The sequence below is a fragment of the Notothenia rossii genome, assembly GCF_949606895.1.
Source record: "Notothenia rossii genome assembly, chromosome: 10".
In the NCBI taxonomy this organism is placed as follows: Eukaryota; Metazoa; Chordata; class Actinopteri; order Perciformes; family Nototheniidae; genus Notothenia; species Notothenia rossii.
Window position 1 is genome coordinate 50,204,018 of NC_136908.1, and position 6,000 is coordinate 50,210,017.

A 6,000-nucleotide genomic window follows, 5' to 3' on the forward strand; every position below is an offset into this window, starting at 1 on the left:
AATACACAACGGCTGTAGCCTGATTATATGCTTTAGGAGCTGTATATGTGCGTGTGTAGGTGTGTGCGTGGTACAGTGTGTAGGTGTGTGTGGTACAGTGTCAACCTAGTCTCATGGCATTTCGTGTTCACCAACACGATTTTTAATCTATTGATTAGTGTTCACCAACACGATTTTCCCCGTTTTTTCGTGTTGCACAACACGATTTTAAAAGCAATGTATTTCTATTGGTAGTCTCACGGCATTACGTGTTATAGGAAGACCGGAAGCTGTGTGGTTAATAAAAGCATGTTCTTACTCAATATCAAGCCACAATTATTGCTTTTATTTTAAATCCTATAATTTCGGACTTTTGTTGCCGTCTGTGAGGAAAATAAATGGGGCTGAGAGCCTCAGGATACTGAAATCTGTATATTTGTAAAACTTTTTTTCCTTTTAAGTTGTTATTCTTTTCAAAATAACACACTGTTATTTACTCACCAATAACACACAATTATCCTTGTTTTTATTTATTTGTTTAATTCCATAATCTCTGGCTGTTTTGGCGTCCGTCAGGAACTGAATTTCAAAATAAAAATAACCGGAAACAGACGTAGGCATTTCGAGCGATTACCCAAGATCCTCAGTTATGGTTTAAGCTCGTAGATTGGATGTTTTAGCTGCAATGCATGCTGGGATTTGGTGTTTATATGATATGAAATCCGGAAAACATTTTAAAAGAATAAAATAATACTTAATTCCGTGTGTTCTTGCTTTTCTCTTTGAAAGTCATCACATAACGGCATTGTAATACACGGTTCGGCTGCATTAAATATTACAGATCTGCCGTAGTTCTTTATTTATAGAGCCCTGATGAGAAGACCTTTGGAAAAACTGGAAGAAATGCCGCCGAAACTGAAGACTTGACGTGGATCATAAATATATCAACAATTAAACAACATCTTCAATTTTTCGTCACACAATTCGTCTCCTCGCAGTATCAACACTAATTCGGGTGACTTTTACATTTGATCCAATTGGTAGATAGGTTATATTTACACCATAACGGTGCACAGCTGATATAAAAGGACTTGTAGTTTTTAAAGATATTACTGATTTTCTTTGAATATAAGAATGTAAATACTGAGTCTGAAATAGTATAGCAATATGCTGTAAAATTATGTGAAAGCATGAATAAAACCACATCTTCAGATGTTGTACATACATAAGTGTCCTACACTAATAATAAAAAGTTATTATGGCTGTGTGCACCTTGTGTGCACCGCCTAGTGGTTAAAGCATGTTATTGAATTATTGTTTTTATGTGTTATGTTTTATTACAAAAATATTAAGAGTACATACTTTCATAGGGGGAAAGTAGAAGGTCTGTGATAGAAATATAGAATATAAAAAATCAAGAAGATACTGTAAGTGATCTCTACAATAAAACAGTTTAGTGCTGGATGTACAAAGATATTAATATGAGGATGTGCAAAACAGAAAAACGAATTAACCTTTATTCAAACATTAAATAATACTTTAGATTAAGGTCTTCTTTTAAATAAGAAAAAAGCTTTGGGGGTATCTACAGATAAATATTAAGCCTGACAAAGTACTTAACGTCTAATATATTGCTTTCCTGCAATGTTGACTATGTTGAAGCACTTATTTTAACTGATATCATACATATGAATTATACTCTTATGTATGTAGATAGTATAAGAAATGTGCAGAATATGACAGTTTAATGGTGGTGGTACCATGGTGGTACACACATATTGATAGATGTATTGTAATGCGCTGTTGAGGAACCTGTGACCCAAGTTTTTCATTCATTGCATACACAGTTGTGTATTATGATATGTCAATAAACCTTTGCAAATCTTGAAATCTTGAAAGGGATGTGCAAAATAGCCATTATGCAGTCTTTAATTAACTATTAGTAGAGAATAACGAGTAATGAATATACTTTATTACTCGTTTCCAGAATGTCAATTGCAGATAAATGTTTAGTCTTCTCAAGCACCAACTATCAAATATCTCTCCTGATTGTTGGCACTTGACAATCACCTTCCCTGAATTTTACTCAGGTGTAACTAAAGTCTGCTTTAAGGGTTGTTTATATTTCACATCATTAATCAGAATCTGCAAAGTAACTCAAATAAATGTAGTGGAGTAAAAATACCAGGTTAACCTCTGAATTGTAGTGGAGTAGAATTACAAAGTAACAATGAGCTGTCATGTGGGTATATATTAATGCTGCGCATTATGGACACAAGCGATTTTCACCCATTTATTAATTATATGTTTTACATTTGATAACACCAATGTGTTTAATACTGGAAACTTCTAATTGTGGGAAAAACGAAAACGTTCAGTAGAGACGTCCCATAGCATGTGTAGTCCTGGGGGGACGTTCGATTCCAGTTTTGGATAGTCTGGCGTGGTTTCGTTCCATTTCAAACAGCTGTTTGACGCTCGGCGTAACCTTGGCGCACTGCCATTCCAACATCCAATCCCAGAGCTTGAAGATTAATCATGGGGACTGTAGTCCTAAACGATAGCTGGGTATTATGGGTAGTGTAGTGTCTTCGGCCATCCTGAACTCGAAATGCGTACATCTGTTTCCGGTTATTTTTATTTTGAAATTCAGTTCCTGACGGATGCCAAAAAACCCAGAGATTATGGAATTAAACAATTAAATAAAAACAAGGATAATTGTGTGTTATTGGTGAGTAAATAACAGTGTGTTATTTTGAAAAGAATAACAAATTAGAAGGAAAAAAAGATTTACATATATACAGATTTCAGTATCCTGAGGCTCTCAGCCCCATTTATTTTCCTCACAGACGGCAACAAAAGTCCGAAATTATACGATTTAAAATAAAAGCAGTAATTGTGGCTTGATATTGAGTAAGAACATGCTTTTATGAACCACACAGCTTCCGGCCTTCCTATAACACGTAATGTCGTGAGACTACCAATAGAAATACATTGCTTTTAAAATCGTGCTGTGCAACACGAAAAAAGGGGAAAATCGTGTTGGTGAACACGAATCAATAGATTAAAAATCGTGTTGGTGAACACGAAATGCCATGAGACTGGGTTGACAGTGTGTAGGTGTGTGTGTTGTACAGTGCGTAGATGCGGCGGACAGACGGGTCTCAGTTGGTTTGGTGTCCTATGCTTACTTTTAATACTTGTAAATAAAACTTTTGGCCCCATTGTAGCGACCAGAGAGGAGGGGGGGGGGGGATATATCCAGTCTCTGATAGTGTTACGTTATTATGAGAGTGCTCTGTTTGATTCTGAAATTGTATATATTTATATAAATATATACATTTAGATGTGTGTGTGTGTGTGTGTGTGTGTGTGTGTGTGTGTGTGTGTGTGTGTGTGTGTGTGTGTGTGTGTGTGTGTGTGTGTGTGTGTGTGTGTGTGTGTGTGTGTGTGTGTGTGTGTGTGTGTGTGTGTGTGTGTGTGTGTGTGTTTGTGTGTGTCCGCATCTGTAGCCTGTTATTGTCTCATTATACCGCACTGTGTCCTCATGAACATATCTGTCCATCAGACAGAGGGCTGCTGTGCCTCCTGTCATCATTAATGGACATCTCTTTAAAATGACCGCTCAGAGGAAAGGAGTTCTCATTTCTCTAACCGCCTGCTGCTTCCCCTCCTCTCTCCTCGGTTCCCCTCCTCGGCTCCTCCGCTCGCATCTCCTGTAGGCGGGACTAAGTCTCGAGGATAGGAGTCGAGGAGGGGAGTTAGAGAAATTAGAAAAGGCCCGTGTGTGCGCTCACAGAGCATGCGCCCCACTCCCCGAGCTCCCACTCTCGGCTCACTACAATGAATGGAGAGAGAAAAATAAATCTAGATTTGGCTTTTAGTGAATTTCACAACTTTAAGGGCTTAATGATTCTAATAAGGGCTATAAAATACTTCATACTGGGTAGTTTATTTAGTTAAAAAAAAAATTGCAGAAAATTCCCCCAGTTTCATGGGGAAAGAGACATCTGTACATTTTCTGCACATTTTTTTTTTAGTCAATGGGAAAAAGTTTTTTTGGGCCGGGTGACGTCACGGACTGATACGGATGTTGCAGTTCCGCCGTTTGGGCAAAGACTCTGGAGCACTTCCTGGGGGCTTGCTTCTGACAGATAAAACCAAGCCCCCAGGAAGTGCGCCGGACTCTGAGGAAAATATTCGTTGTGGCCAAACGCCGGTACTACACTTCCGTATCAGTCGCTGGGCCCGGAAATACTTTTTCCCATTGACTAACATTGGGAAAGAGACGTCTGTAAATCTGGTCGCTGAAATGGGGAATTTAAATTACGGGCCGAAAGTTTTATTTACAAGTATTAAAAGTAATCATAGGACAACAAACCAATTGAGACTCGTCTGTCTGCCGCATCTACGCACTGTACCACATACACCTACACACTGTACAACACACACCTACAGCTCCTGAAGCATATATCAGGATACAGCCGTTGTGTATTTTATTATGTGAAGCACTAAATGGTCTTAGAAAAATATCGACAGTTTGTAGATATCTACTAAACTACAGCATACAAATAAAGAAAGTAATGTAGGCCTGTTATACTGAGTGATATATTTTACACACTGCTCTGCTTTCTGCACGGACCTCACAGCTGTTCTCAATGTGAACATCACGTCGCGATGAAAGCAGTTAATAAAATAATATCCAGGGGATGCATGCAGAGCTTTCATTGGCTGAGATAAGTCCGGCCGTGCGTCACGACTCTTTTAAACATCACTGTTGCCGGGAATACATCCGCGGAGGACCCGCGGAAGAACCATCAGTCGATCCTCGGTCCTCGATGTGCATTTAGAGAAATTAGATGTCTTTCAACATGGCGCACTGAAATCCATTTCCGGGTCACTACCGGAGGACCAAGGAGTCGAGGAGGGGAAATGAGAAACCTTCATAGTCTATTACAATAGATGTATTATGTTAGATTTTGTATGGTTAATTGTTTTACTTTTTCTATTTTATTCAAAGGTGAAGTGTTTCTGATTCTGATTCTGATTTATTGTGCTCCAAGGAATTGGTTTACCAGAAAACAGGATCTGGATGAGGCCTTAGTCAACCTGATGTTGATGGATACCCTGCCATTCAGTGTTGTGGAGGATGTGGGATTTAGGGCCTTTGTGGCCTTATTGGATCCAAACCATGTTGTCCCCACACAGCAGGTGTGTAAGACTTCATGTAAAGAGCAAAGTAGTTTATTTTGTCATGGCATGTGACAATTAACCAGTGATTTCCCATCTTGTATAGGCTATTTAGGCTATGGTGGAGGCCAGGTATGTTCAAGAAAGGAACAATGCTATAGCTGAAATGCAGAAGGTGGCTGCAGTGAGCCTGACCTCTGACATGTGGCTGTCCATCAATATGGACGCCTATCTGGTGGTAACCTGCCATTTGTTGACGATAACACACGTCTTCATTCTGTGTTGTTAGGAGAGCAAAAATGTCCCCCCAAACACACACTGCTGAAACGTGGCCACAGTGAAAGCCTCCCTCATGGAGGAATGGGGAATCAAAGACAAGGTCACTTGTCTTGTGACAGATGGTGCATCCAATATGATTACCTGTGGCAAACAATCAAGGCTACGTCATGCAATATGCATTACACATACAAGAAATCTCTTGACATGACCCCTGTGCTGTGTGATATTCGGGCCAAGGCAAGACAACTGGGGGGATATTTCAGGAGCAGCACCCTTGCTAAGGTATGTGCTTTGACCTTTCTTACATTGGTTAGTAATGAATAGTAATAATGCTACGTATGTTTATGTTACTGCTACTTTGACAATTAAATACACCTTTAATCTTTTTTTAAAGGAGAAGCTTGTATTGGTGCAAAAGCAATTGGGAAGGCCCACACTGAAGCTCCTGCAAGAGGTGGAGACCCGCTGGAACAGCACATTTCACATGTTGCAATGTCTGGTGGACCTCAGAGAACCATTTGGTGCGGCATTAGCCAGTTTGAACACTGAAAT